Raw genomic sequence first — 14,803 nt, forward strand, 5'->3', positions numbered from 1 at the left:
CTTCCCAGCTTTCAGGAACATACATGGCTGAATACAAACCTAAATTGTACCACAGTTTGGGGATTTTTTCAAAGTAGTAGCCCATTTTTCTTATTTTTTGTGCTCTTAACCTACCTCCAGTTTTATGTGGATACTAGTATGACGCGTATAAATAATCCAAGAAAGCTATACATTTTTTAACAAGTAGACAAGATTCCAAATTCAACAAGGTGTCTGTGTTTGGATTCCTCACGGTTTTCCCAAAGAAACTAACTATTGAAATAAAGAAATATTGAAAATTATTAGTAAAAAATTGCCATTTGTGACAATTTTTTCATTTGTAACTTTTTGTCACAACGGTTGATTTACAAACACAAAATACCATTACATCAAGTGTGCTATTCTGGATGCAGGGATATACAGGGTTTATAGGTTCTCCAAAAACCCAAGGTACCCAGAGCCCGAAAATCAGATGCACTATACATTGGTTTTTCATAGTGCCGAGTTTAGGCCAATTTATATGGTGAAATATGGAGAGTGAAAATGGGTATCAAATATATTTCTGAAATAGGCACAAGATATAAAGTTTAGGAGCAGAGGTTATTTGTACATTTCTTCATTTGTGCATACACATACTAGCATGTTATTTATAGGGGGATTTTTTTTCAAAATGTCTTCTTTCTTCAACACCGGCTTACATTTGGAATGCAGAAGTGCAGCAAAACCAAAGGGTAATACCAAATGTTCTACTATTCTATTCTACCATATGTCTTTCAATACAAATGGCACCTAAGTTGTGTGGGGAGGCCTGGTGCCGGTAACAGGAAGTGGGCTAAACCACAACATGACCCATTACATTTTTCTATTGAAAACTAACCCTTTTATACAATGTGGGTAGCTGTGTATTTTGGACACTAGCTCAGATGGCATTTATTAAAACTTTAAAACTTTGCACATTTTTGAAAACTAGACACCTGGTGAATTTCAGGGTGAGTTGATTTGCATGGCTCTTCCATGTCTGATGTTACTCAGAATCCCTTGCAAACCTAGTATTTTGAAGAAAAACACAGTTGCCTCACATTTCTGTGACGGAAAGTTCTGGAATCTGTGGAAACCACAAGATTCCTTCCATCCAACATTCCCTGCATCTCCTGATAAAAATGGTACTGCACATGTGTAAGTGGGCCTAGAGCCCACAACAGGAACCATCCCAAAACACAACATGGGTACATCACATTTTTCCACTCAAATCACACCCTTATTTTGTGAAGTGGGTGGCTGTGAAATTTGAGCCCTAACTCAGCTGGGACTTAGGGAAACCTAGCAAACATGCAAATTTTTAAAAACTAGACACCTGCGGAAATCCGGGGTGGGGTGATCTGAATGGCTTGCCCCAAGATTAGTTACCCTGAATCTCTTGCAGACCTCAAACTTCGACTAAAAAACACATTTTCGTCACATTTCTGCAATGGAAAGGGTTTTGAAATCGGTGGGGAGCCACAAGCTTCAATCAACCTAGCATTCACTCAAGTTTACAGACAAAAATGGTGCCTCACTTGTGTGGGATGGTCTAATGCCTTCAATAGACAGGGGCCCACAACACCACATAGACATATCACATTTTGGCAGTGAAAACAGATACTTTTTTTCAGTGTGGGTAGCTCTGGGGTTAAGGCACCCTACCTCTGCCAGTACCGAGAGAAACCTAGTAAACCTGCACTTTTTTAAAAGCTATACAATTTGGGGAGTCCGGTGGTGCATTCTCTTGCTAGGTAATTGTAATTAGAAGCCCTTGCAAACATCAAAATTTGGTAAAACAATACTTTTTTCACTTCTCTGAGACAGAAAGTTATGGAATTTATGGGACTGAGAGATCAGTAATAGGGGCAGCTGTGATATGTAGGGATTCCAGGCTGGTGTGCCTTGCAAGGATCTTATGAGGTTATCTTATCCGCAATGCCCTTCAAGCCTCAAGCCTTCCCTGAAATCAGATGTCCTTTACATTTTGTGATAAAAACTTGTGGAATTCATAGGATTGCATGGGGGGGCTCCCACTCCCCGGGTATCTAGTTTTCTGATCTGTCTGGGTCAGGTCAGTTTTCCCAGGTGGCAGCCTACCCATGCCCAAAAAGTGCAGCCCCTCACCATTACTAGTAGAATGATACTGGGAGTTAGCTACACTATCCTGGCCCATATGTAAAAACAACACCCAAAAGAATCAAATGTCCTCTTGCTTGCCATTGGGATGTTTTGTTTTATTTTGTCCACAGGGAGGCAGAAAGAGTGTTGAGGCTTTAGGAAGGAGGGTGGGGCCTGATGTTAAGATGAGTCAGACCAACCCCATTATTTGATTTAAAATATATTTCCTGCCATACAGTTGGCTTTCTGCCTCCCCAGGGGCAATTGGGAACAAACCTCGTGTCTGCCTCTGGGGAGACAAACAGACTGGTTTGTCTCATTTGAGGCAGGGTTGTGGCATATACCATAGTACAACATGTGAACCACTTTTCTTTTGCCGCAAAGGCAAAATCCCTGGTGTTAACATGGACTTTCTACCCCCCTGGGGGGCAGATTTGGGGCATTTGCCCCTATTGGGACAAACCTACTATCTACCCCCATGGTGGCAGAAAGACATTATTGCCCCTTCTGAGGGTGGGGAGGTATCGCTCAATGCCAGGGTAGGGTGCCCCCTCTTTTTGCTTATTTTGGCTCTGTTTTGAAAACTCTGGTGTTTGGTGGGCTTCCCCCCTGGGGGGCATATTAGCAGTTAATACCCCTATCCCCCTCTGTGGGGCAGAAAGTCTATTGGGCTGTGATGTGGGGAGTGCCCATGTCCAAAGGGGTGGTCTCCTTCTCAAAAGAATACTGTCAGAAACAGATCCTTGTCTCTAGTGGGCTTTCCGCTCACCTGAAAGCAGACTCTGGCATCTACTGGGCTTTAGGCTCAACAGGGGGATAGATTGGGGTAATCACCCCATCCACTGCCCAGGGGGGCAGAAAGACTGTCTACCTTGTTCTTGGGTGGAGGCATGACTATGCCCCTGGCGGACAGCCCCCATTTCTGTATCTTTTCTAGGCACAAATTCTACCACCCCAGGAAAAGAGATCAGGGGTAATCACCCACATCTTCCCCCTGAGGGGGCAGAACGATTGTCCGCACATTTTGTGGGGATGGGACATGGCCATGCCCATGGTGATCAACTCATTTTTATAATATACCCTGCTGTCTAGTTGGCTTTCTGACCAGGCCCTAAATAGCTGTTTGCTTGTTTTTTTGGTAGCATCATGTTCATTTGTGTGTTAACACAACCATTATGTGGTTACCTTGCCACATAAGTTGAGTGACAGCATTTATGTTGTGCAAGTGAAAGTCATATTTCATTGATTTCAGTGGAAGGTGAAGATGTGGTCCTGCCTGTTGTCTCTGGGACTATTTGTAAATGTTTTTTGTGATGAAATGTTCAGGCTAACCAGTTAATAATGAAAGCTTTTCTGTTTCTTTTCTTATTTGCCTAAGCTATGTTTCTTTGTCAACATAGTACTACATCAAATATTGGTTATTTAAAAAAAAAGAAATTTACTGTGTCCCAGACACTTGCGTGGTCTTTCATTTGCTGGATGTTTTGATTTTCCTATCTGTTTATTTTGTAACTGCATTCTTCTGTCTGTTTCAATATGTTTTTGTCTTGCTTTCCCCTTATCTATCTGGTGTTCTGTCTTTATCTGCTTCTATCTAGCTGTCTCTACGACTCCGTCTATCCACCTATCTCTTTATTTCTGTCTTAATAATCCAATTCTATCCATCACTATCAGTTTCTATCTATGTTTTTTTAATCATGTCTCAATGTGCTCTGAGACACCTCTGCCTTGATCCCGTCTGACCTCTGTCTGTTACCATTTGTCACTGCCTTTCTCTGTCTTGATTTGTAACTGGTTGATAGCGCCTGTCTGTCACTCTGTATCTATCAGGATCCAGAAAACTGTGTGCCTGGAATCCAACTTGAGTATGCAACCCCACCAGTGCCCTCATACAAAAGTAATATGAGAATCAGCTATAGAAGGAGGGAAATGGTAGTGGGTTAAGAGAGAAAGAAACCCCGAAACCGGTCCTAGGATGCTTGTTTCCAGTCCAGGGAAGACCTGGCCTAGCAGTTCGGGGAACAGGGTCAAGACTGATTTGCATATGGCTGGGTCCAAACTGGAATGGCATGGGCAGCAAAAAAACGATGGATTAAACCCAGATCTGTGACTAGGGGTGAATGTTTGACAATGTTCAGCATTCCGTCCATCACTTGTTGTTTTTGCATTTGTCGCCCTAAGTGGGAAGGGTATGCCCAGACGTGGGTCCCGTGCTTCCCATGCCACTGGATTCAAACTAGCCTGGCTGAAGAGGGGTGAAACCCCGAAACCGGTCCCAGGATGCTTGTTTCCAGTCCAGGGAAGACCTGGCCTAGCAGCCCGGGCTGGACTGTTCCCATGGGGAACAGGGTCAAGACTGATTTGCATATGGCTGGGTCCAAACTGGAATGGCATGGGCAGCAAAAAAACGATGGATTAAACCCAGATCTGTGACTGGGGGTGAATGTTTGACAATGTTCAGCATTTCGTCCATCACTTGTTGTTTTTGCATAAGAGAGAAAGAAAGACACCAGACTCCATCACTCTGAATTTGCACTTCTGTTGGTCAATGATGTCTGCAGAGTGTAGTGGATATTTACAATACAAAGAGATATTTTAAGTAATATCTAACTAATGTTTCTGTGCTAACCTGTAATTGTGAATGGATATATTCTAGCAATGTTTCTGTGAAAATGGCTCTCTGTACTTTAATGTGAATGTTAATTTCTGAAAGAAAAGCACGCAAACATTACCATCAATTTATAGTCACTAGTACAGCTCATTATTATTTAAATGTCTACCTCAACTTTGTCATTGTGCACTCTCTTATGACAATAAGTTTTAGTTTCTGCTTGACTTCTATAGAACAGCAAAAAACAAGCATTGTTGACATTCTGATGTTCCTTATTATTCGAAATTATTATTTGCATCCTAGAACTGTAATTCTTAAGGCATGGAGTTATTTTTTTTCTCAAGTTTTCTTTATTGAATTTTTCAACAAAATAATTTGTTACACAGCAAGATGACCTTGTGCCATTTTTAGAGAACGATCAATCAGTCACATAAGCCAGTAACCAATTTAGGGCCATATTTATACTTTTTGACGCAAAACTGCGCTATCGCAGTTTTGCGTTAAAAAAATTTGCGCCGGCTAACGCCATTCTGAAGCGCCATGCGGGCGCCGTATTTATTGAATGGCGTTAGCCGGCGCTAGCAGACCGGCGCTGCCTGGTGTGCGTGGAAAAAAAACACGTACACCAGGCAGCGCCGGCGTTGGGGAAAATGGCGTTAGGGCGTCTTAAAATGGTGCAAGTCAGGTTGACGCAAAAAAATCGCCTCCACCCGATTTGCGCCATTTTTAACGACGCCCAGATGCCATTTACATGACTCCTGTCTTAGTAAAGACAGGAGTCATGCCCCCTTGCCCAATGGCCATGCCCAGGGGACTTATGTCCCCTGGGCATGGTCATTGGGCATTGAGGCATGTAGGGGGGCACAAATCAGGCCCCCCTATGCCAAAAAAAAATAAAAATAAAATAAAAAATTATACTTACCTGAACTTACCTGAATGTCCCTGGGATGGGTCCCTCCATGCTTGGGTGTCCTCCTGGGGTGGGCAAGGGTGGCAGGGGGGTCTCTGGGGGCATGGGAGGGCAGCTGTGGGCTCATTTTGAGCCCACAGGTCCCTTAACGCCTGCCCTGACCCAGGCGTTAAAAAGAGGCGCAAATGTGGGGTTTTTTGCCCCGCCCACTCCCGGGCGTGATTTTTGCCCGGGAGTATAAATACGACGCATTTGCGTCGCAGTCATTTTTTTAGACGGGAACGCCTACCTTGCATCTCATTAACGCAAGGAAGGCGTTCACGCAAAAAAATGACGCTCATTCCTCATACTTTGGCGCTAGACGCGTCTAACGCCAAAGTATAAATATGGCGTTGGTTTTGCGCCTAATTTGTGTCGAAAAAACCGACGCAAATTCGGCGCAAACGGAGTATAAATATGCCCCTTAGTGTTATACAAAGTAGGTCTCCATACAACCTTGCGAAGAGGCTAAAGCTCATCACTAATCGTGCCATTATGCTTTCAGATCAGTACATTGCTTGAAACGTATAGTAAATACAGGTACTAACAAGATAAATACATAAATAGGTATGTGAATGGTGTAGCCATATGTAATAATGTCATAGGGTCGTACAGTCTAGACCTTAAGGAGGGTATTAATTATGGTGGTGTGTAGTTCAACGTCCCCTTGGGAGGATGTATAAATTAAGTCAGAAAGAGGTGCAAAGCTCTAACATGGGTAGGGCAAAAGAAAAGCGGTAGTCCCTGTGAAAAGAACTGAACCAAGGGTCTTCAAACATAATCAAAACCTTTCCTAGTGTAATTTAGTATATTGGACATGTGTTCCATGGTGAGGCCTTGTCTGCTATTCGGACAACGAGGGAGCCAAAGGCCTCTTCCATGCAGATGCCATTTTAGCTGCACCAAACCAGAGTCACGAGAATGATCTGTCCCCATAAGTCTGGTATTTGAGGGATTCATCTCTGAGGCCAAGAAGAACACATTCGGGGTGGCTGGAATAGAATATCCCAAGATGTCCTTTACTTGTGCTAAAAGTTTGGCCCATTAAGGCCATTTCATTCGGCAATCCACCAAATATGTTTGAAGTCACCTAAAAGCCCACAGCTTCGTCAACAGCGATCAGAAGTGGTTGAAAAGATTGTCCCAAGCTTTGCTGAATGTAGATACCAATCATAAAGTATCTTAGAATGAGCCTCTCGCATCCCTGTGGATCTGTTAAACTTGGGTATATTGGGCCATAATGTGTACCATTGTTTACAAGTGATGGGAGATCCCAATATCTGTTCCCAAGGGGACATATAGTTTAAGGTGTGCATATCAGTAGTGGTGGTCCAGAGGGAACACAGAAATGAATTACGACCCTGGGTGTTCCCAGGTCTCTGCTCAAATGTCTTGATGGGAAGCAAATCCCTACTGGCAGCCAATTTCATATTTAACTATCATACCCAATATTTAAGTTGGTTATACTGGAAAATTACTAAGGGGAGGAGGTGACAGTGGTGACAGCAGTGCTCGAAAAGTGAGTATGTCCCACCTGTGAAATAAGTAAGAGATGATAAGATATCCCCCTTCTCGCCATTGATCAAAAAGACCTGGCACGAGGGCTGATGGAAAAGCTGTGTTGTATTATAGGGAGAAGGGTATGTCACCAAATTGTGGGATTTTTTCACAGTATCCCATACTTTTAAGGTGATGCAAGTTGGAGTGCTTAAATGAGTGTTACGGGGCTGATCGTGTTTCGGTTTCCACAGGACTTCCCATAGAGTGCGGCCAACCACTGCTCTATCCATGTGGATCCAATGTTTATCCGTCTCTCTAAGGGATCAGTCTGGAAGAACCTGTAGATGTGCGGCTTGATAATAAGGGGTAAGTTTGAGAAGGGTGTGTCCACCCGCACCTCTAGTTAGTGTTAAGAATATGTGTGATAATCGTGCCCTTCAGTTCTGCCAGATGAATTTCGTATTCGCAAATCTGGCCAGAGAGAAGAACTCCCTATCTACGGTTATAGGCAGTCCCTAAAAGAGATATAAGATGCGTGGGAGGATCATCATTTTCACAGCATTTATACATCCCAATCAAGAAAGATACAGCAGAGCCCATCTCTTGAATTCCGCTTTTAATTGCCTAAGTGGAGGGGGAAAATGAGCTTTGTAGAGATCTGCCACTCTAGGAGTAATTTTGATCCCCAGATGCGTGATTTCTTTATTTGACAATTGGAAGGGGGAGGCCCCCGCTATATCTTTCATAGCAGAGGAGGGGACAGTCAGCTTAAGAAGAAATTATTTGTGTGAGTTGACTTGGAACCCCGCAATCGTCTCAAAGCGCTTCAGTTCCAGTTGAAGGTCCGGTAGTGATGTCTGTGGGAGGGCAAGACGAGCAGGATGTCATCTGCAAACAGTGAAAGCTTGTAATCATCTGAGCCGAAAGGTAGGCCTTGAATAGTTGGGGTCACCCGTATCTTGGCGGCCAAAGTCTCAATGCTCAGGGCAAAGAGTAAGGGGTATAGGGAGCATCCCTGTCACGTGCAACATGCCGAGGAAAAATAGCCTGACATTGTCCGATTCACCATCCCCCTAGTGCGGGGGCAATGGTAACTTGCTTGTATCATTGATATTAATCTATCCCCAAAGCCAAATGTGCGGAGGGCATGGAATAAGAAAGGGCACTCCACTCGGTCGAAGGCCTTCTCAACATCTAATGCCAACAAGACCTCCTTGAAGTTCATTTAGTTGCCTTTTTGACCAAATGTATATTGTGTCGTACATTGTCATGGGTTTGCCTACCTTTAATGAAACCTGATTGGTCTGGATGGACCAAGTCTGGTAAAATGTCCTCCAGCTTATTGGCCAGAATCTTAGTGTATAGTTCGGCGTTTAAGCTAAGCAATGCTATTGGCCTGTAAAAGGCACATTACAAGGGCTTTTTCCCCAGTTTTGGTAGTACAGTAATCAGTGCTTCACCCATGGATGAGGTCACTGCTAGGGTGTCCCTGAGATGATTAAAGAGAGCAGTTAGGTAAGGCGTCAAATCAGCACTAAAGGTTTTATAAAATTGTGCTGTGAATCCATCCTGCCCTGGTGATTTGTGGGGTTTGAGGAAGTCTTTAGCAGCTTATACCTCATCTGTTGAGATGGGCGATTCCAGGGAGTTTAAGGACCCGTGGGAATGACACCTCATCCAAATAAGCCAGTTACTCACTGTCAAGGGTTGGATCTGAGGAATAAAGAAGTTTGTAAAATTCTCTAAATGCCTGTGCTTTCCCCTTTTCTGTCTTATGGATCTCCCTCTATGAGCCTTTAATTTGCAAAATGAATTTCTTTTCTTGTTTGACTCACAGTTGTCTTGTGAGAACTGCGCCTACTTTGTTCCCCTGCTTGTACGTGACTTTCCAGAGGCGTTGCAGCTGCAGTTCCACCCTATTAGCATATTTGGCTTTAATTTTCCTCCTGAGTGATGTGACCTTCTTTTGAAGAGTTAAATTTAGAGAATCTTTGTGTGCACGCTCGGTGAGGAGGAGGTCAGCCTCCAGGGCCTGACGTTCCTGTGGCTTTTGTTGGTTAGGAGTAGCTATCAGGGAAATATTTCCCCATTTTTACTGCTTTAAATGCCCTCCATGTTGTCTTGGGATTAGTGTCTTGAGGTTTAGTTAATAGGAAGTATTCTCTGATGGATTTACGTAGTCCATCTCTAAATAAACATTCTCGAGTGAGAGCTGCAGGAAAAAAACACTTTTTTAAAATGATGGTCCTGGACCATCCCATTTCAAGAACACCTCTATGGAGGCTTGATCTGAAATGGCAATAGGGTGGATATTGGCCTCTTTGATGGCCTGGTATAGTGTTTGGCTGACAAAAATATGGTCCAGTCTCGAAAATGTATGGTGAGAGTGTGAAAAAAATTACAGTTGTTGGGTACAGGGCCCTTCAAGCATCTAATAGACCCAGTTAGCATAGTGCAGGCTTGATAGTCCTATGGAAGATGCCTGTATGTGATCTATGAGTGCAAATGTTGTATAAGGTGGGATCCCAAATAAGGTTGAAGGCTCCCATCCAGATGACATCTCCCTCTGCAAACTCACCCAATGATCTGAGGGAGGCAGATATAAATTCAAATTTCCCATTGTTGGAGGCAACAATAGTTGCAATAGTACAGCTGCACCCTTTTATACATCCTTTGACCATTAGTAGTCTCTCCTCTTTATCAGATTTATGCCTTCCATTTGGAACCCCAGGGAGGAGTGAAATAGGAGTGCAAATCCATTGTGTTTGGTGGCAGCCGATGATTGAAAAATCAGAGGATATGATTTATGTTTCAGCCTATGATTTTCTCTTTGCATAAGAAGCGTTTCTTGTAATGATACTACATCATAGTGCCTGTCCGTTTGTGTGGGTAGTTTAAGCCCTTGGTATTCCATGATATTGCGTTAAGTACAATTCTCGAGGTTAGAAATTACTATGCTTGAGGATTTGTTTCTGTACGTCCTTGTACAGATTCCTTCCGTCCCATTACAATGTTCCCTTCCACCCCTGTTCACCCCCCCTCAATGAGTTCCCTCCTATTATGACATTAGTAGCATATCATTCATCTAAACAACAAAAAAACATTGAACAATTGAAAGTAGATATGAAAAATTCCCAGCTCCATAGAGATGGTACAAACATCAAGTGAGGTACAGTGGACTCAATTCCACTATGAAACTATGCAGCATTATCAACCCAAAGCAATGTTGTCTAGCTTTCCACATCCCAGCCCCCCAACCAGGGAGCCATTGTCCATTAAGAAATCTGCCCTCAGAGATGGAGATGGACCTCCGATCATTGAGTCGTGAAGTCCTATGATGCACAAATTTACTGAGCATGTGGTTCAGCCTTGGTCTAGTGGATCATAAGAGTCCTTGAATGCCACTGCACTTCAGTGTATGCAACTTTAATGTATGCCACTTGTTAGACTTTTCATCCTTAGCGTGTTCTCCCTTAACTTTTTGCCTCTGTTTCTCAGGTTGTTGATGAGTGCTGGACTCTGTTTTTGCTGTTTTTGTTACTCTGGGTACTTTACCACTGCTAATCAGTGCTAAAGTGCAAGTCCTCCTATACAAAATGTGTATGTAATTGGTTCATCCATGATTGGCATATTTGATTTATTAGTAAGTCCCCCATACAGTGTACTAGAGGTGCCCAGGGCCTGTAAATCAAATGCTACTAGTGGGCCTGCAGCACTGGTTGTGCCACCCATGTTAGTAGCTCTGTAAACATGGCTCAGACATGCCACTGCAGTGTTTGTGTGTGCAGTTTTAACTGTAAATTCGACTTGGCAAGTGAACCCACATGCCAGGCCTAAACCTTCCCTTTTCTTACATGTAAGGCACCCCTATGCTAGGCCGTAGGTAGCCCCAAGGGCAGGGTGCAGTGTATGGTTAAGGTGGGACATATAGGCCCTCATTATGAACATGGTGGTCCGTTCCGCACCGCCGCCGGTGGTGGCAGAAACCGCCAAAAGAGGAGCGGTCCAGAACGCCAAATAATGAACCAAATGAAACTCACACATTCCGTGCACCACCCACCGCCAGGAAAGGATTCCCGCTGACGACGGCAGAGGCCGCCCACAGGCCATCGGAAAGGCCCAACCCGCCCATCAAATTATGAACCACCATTCCACCACCAGTTCTGGGGCGGGAACCACCCCCACACGAAGTCAGGCGGAAATGAAACAAATAGAAAGAAACACTCACCGGAGCTCAACCAAATGTGCAGTGGCAGCCATGGACAGAGAGCTGCAGATCATGCCAGCTTGCTCCTTGCCAGATATCTATACGACCGAGACCGCCGACGAAGACGACAACGGTAAGTACTGCAACCTACAAAACAAGGGAGGAAAGGGCAAACTTATATACCCGCCCACTCCACCCACCCCGCAAAGCCCCCCCCACCCTACCCAGCAGCTATAGTCAGATACCTCACACCAAGAGGTACGTACCCGACCGAAGGCCACTGCAACTTGGCCATAGGACATACAATAGCACCACAGCCATAAATTATTTAAACAAACACCAGGGTGGAACTACGTGCAGCCCAAACACAGGCCACACAGAAACTTTATTATGAAGCTCACTGAGCAAAATGATGAAAACAGGGCCAATGGCCAGTCCATAAAAAGTCCATCTTCCTTGGCCATAACTAGCCACACCTGACTCCCACAAGGGCAGGGTACTCCACTCAACAGGGCACCATAGGGGGATCCAGGCACCTCATGGAATGGCGGTAGGGAGAATGGGGGTGGGGATTTATGACGGGGGTGGGACTTTGACATGCGTGAGGAGGTTGGAGGGGGTTGGGCTTCTCCTTAGAAGGGGGTGGGGGCTGTTTGGCACAGGCGGAGCTGGATGCCTTAGGCTCAGAGCGGGCCTTCTTCTTAAGTGGAGAAGGGGCACGGGAATGGGAAGGCTGGACCGGGGTGGGCTGTGATGTGGAAGGAGCGTAAAGGGCCAGGAGGTGGGCACGTTTCGGGACAAGACAGGGTGGGCCAGTGGGTTCGAACAGGTCTACATGGTAGAGGAAAAGTGTATTGGGAGCAATTGGGGTGGGCATGGATGAGGGCGTGGAAGTGGAGCCAGAGGGAGTTGATGGGGTGTAGGTGTGCGTGTAGTGGGTGCCGGTGACTGCTCAGTATTCTGTGGTGTGGTGGATGTCTGATGGGTGGGTGTCTTGCTGCGTTTGAGTGCTTTGGGAGGTGGGGGGGTGGACACAGTGGGAGAAGACAGACAGCTACTCTGCAAGTCGGGTGAGTGTGCTACTACAGTGGAGGTGGTGAGTGCAGGTGTGGTGTATGGGGTGCATGTATGGCTGTCTTCTATTGTGGTGAGTGCAGGAAGAGGAGCAGTAACAGTGAGTGACGGTGCAGTGCATGAGGGTGTACATGTAGAGGGGACAGACAGGGAGGCGGAAGAGGCGGGCACACTGGGGGAAGTGGACGTTGTTGTGTGTGCGGGTGTTTGTTGGCTGTGTGAATGCTTGTGGTGGGAGGTGTGGTGCTTGTGTTTGGAAGTGTGTTTTTTGTGTGTTGAAGTGCATGGCTGCGTGTCTGAATGTGTGCCTTGGACGGGTGAAGGGAGTGGGGTGCTGGAAGGGGTAGAGGAGGTTGGAGGGGGGACAGAATGGCCAGGGAAACTGGCTGCCGTCCAAGAGGAGGCCAGAGCCTGAAAAGATCTCTGTAGGGCAGACACGGCACTGTGAATGCCATCCAGATAGGCATTAGTCTGCTGCACCTCTGATGCTAGTCCCTGGATGGCATTGACGATGGTTGTATGCCCTACAGAGATGGTTCTCAGGAGGTCAATAGCCTCCTCTGTGAGGGCAGCAGGGCTGACTGGGGCAGGGGAGGAGGTGCCTGGGGCGAAGGAGATGCCCACCTTTCCTGTTGGGCGGGCACGGCCACCTCGGTGGGGAGCAGAAGGGAGGGCACTGATGGTATGGGTGGTGGCAGAAGTTGTCACAGTCGTGATTTGTCCACTAGTGTCCACCACTACCGGAGGACCCCATCAGAGGAGGTTTCAGAGTCACTACCACCGTTGGTAGTAGCCTCCCCCGTGGAAGACCCCTCGCCCTCCCACCCACTGGTCCCCTGGGCATCCGTTGTCTCTGCCTCTGAGGATCCGTGGGCCGCTGTCTCCACACTAGCAGGTGCCTCAGCTCCCTCGCCTGATGTTCATGCTGTACCAGACACACAAAAGAGAACAGGGATGGGGAGACGAAACAGGAGAGACACTTGTAAGTAGCTGAATGTTGATACACAATAGCCAGACATACACCTACCCAGCAGACACACCCAACAGGCAGCACCGTGCACTAGGCCCATGACCATGGCCCTGACTACTGAGCAGTATACTGACCTACACCCATATCCTGTCATTGCATTGAAGCTGAGGTAGGTGAAACCTGACAGAGACACCCCTACACCCTTTGGGGAGCAGACAGTAGCTGGACACCAGTCAAAACCCTGCTCTAAGCCCCAGGAGCCCTATCGCACACACACTCATCCTTCCAGGCTGAAGTATGGGCTGTGAGTACTCACCCCCTTGCGACTGCTGTGCAGCCTTCAAGCGCCCATCCAGGTCTGGGTACGCCACTGCCAGAATTCGCATTAAGGGGGTTAGTGGCCGATGGGCACCTCTACCATGTTGGGAGGACTTCCCCAGCTGGGCCTCACTGATCTTCCGCGCCCAGCGCCGCAGGCCTCCCACCTCTTCCGACAGTGGGTGCTCTGCCGGTTGTAGACCCCGCGGTCAGTACCTCCTTGGCGATGGCATGCCAATGTGCCCTCTTCTCGTGGGCGCTGACCTAGTAGGGAGTCACAGAGAAGAAACACAGAGGTCAGGCACCTGCACGATGGCAATAGCTGGCTGATTGTTAGACATAGGACAGACAGTACTCCCAGACATGAAGGCCAGTGGCACGCATCATTCCATGCACCAAGCCCCATCCTGGCTCACAGGAACGCACATCTGAGCAATCCACTCCATCCATTACACACACAGTGCCCCCCAAACCTGGACTCACCTGTACCTCTGGCCAGCCGTAGAGTCTGCCGTACAGGGGCAGGACCCCTTCCACCAGTTTCTCCAGTTCTTCCTGGGTGAAGGCCGGGGCCCTTTCCCTTGCACGACGTGGAACATCCATAGCCAGAGGCAGGCCACAGCATTACACGGAGTGGAGTACTATTCCGCACAAGATCAGGGAGTCAAGTGACCACACAATGACGAACACACGTACGTTACGCGGAGGAATGCACCGTCACCGCCAGCAGTGATCATGATACGCCAAGATTCCCCATTGGCATACATGTTATCCAATGAGGGTGCGAACAGCGGTAAACACCACCGAACGCTGTGACGGCAACCGCTAGCGATCTTAGGTGACTTCCACAATGAAGGGGCAGACCTACAGTGGGCAGACATTTTGCCATTACCTACGCATCTAGAAATTCAATTTAGTCACAATGCTGGGCCTACTAGCCATATGAATCACATATGTCTCTATCCGTAGAGTATATTATCACACATGATTTAATCCGTTCCCTCTTAGCGATGACAATGTAGATCTGTCAGGTTGCAGTTATTGTACAGACATTAC

The 14,803-nt window shown here is 46.5% G+C and overlaps 1 protein-coding gene across 2 annotated transcripts in view; it reads left to right on the forward strand.

Annotated features, from left to right (window-relative positions):
* MALRD1 (MAM and LDL receptor class A domain containing 1) overlaps nucleotides 1–14,803 on the forward strand; it is a 2,469,603-nt gene that overhangs the window by 843,034 nt on the left and 1,611,766 nt on the right. The window lies entirely within an intron of this gene.

The sequence above is a fragment of the Pleurodeles waltl genome, chromosome 10, assembly GCF_031143425.1.
Source record: "Pleurodeles waltl isolate 20211129_DDA chromosome 10, aPleWal1.hap1.20221129, whole genome shotgun sequence".
NCBI classification, from domain to species: Eukaryota; Metazoa; Chordata; class Amphibia; order Caudata; family Salamandridae; genus Pleurodeles; species Pleurodeles waltl.